Here is a 431-nt window from a genome sequence, read left to right as displayed (position 1 = left end):
ACATATCTCGTTAAAGAAGGACAGCAGTGCATAAAATGCTCTCGGAACGTCAAAAAATGAAATGCAAATGTTATCAGAAATAAAGAAAAATAGTATATTCCACGAGGTACTTTGTATAGCATAACATAGTCACTACAATGTGATCGCACACTATCAAATATCTAATTATGGTAATTTAAAAAAAGTTTTGTTTAAGCAAGTTTTAGACTTCAGACTACTAAAAATTACACAAACTCGTGCAACTCAGTTTCGTGGACAGATTTTATGTGGCAGGTAAATCTAAATTCAACAGCAGGTACAGCTGCGCTGAATATTGCCCAGTCTGAACTGACAAGGGGGTGTTGGGTAAACGTCACAGCCCACAGTTCTCCCAGCCCACTCAAATATTGTGGACAGTGAGACTTCAGGCAACATCAGTTCGTATGGGGTGC

The sequence above is a fragment of the Megalops cyprinoides genome, chromosome 4 (genome assembly GCF_013368585.1).
Source record: "Megalops cyprinoides isolate fMegCyp1 chromosome 4, fMegCyp1.pri, whole genome shotgun sequence".
In the NCBI taxonomy this organism is placed as follows: domain Eukaryota; kingdom Metazoa; phylum Chordata; class Actinopteri; order Elopiformes; family Megalopidae; genus Megalops; species Megalops cyprinoides.
This window is presented reverse-complemented; position numbering follows the sequence as displayed.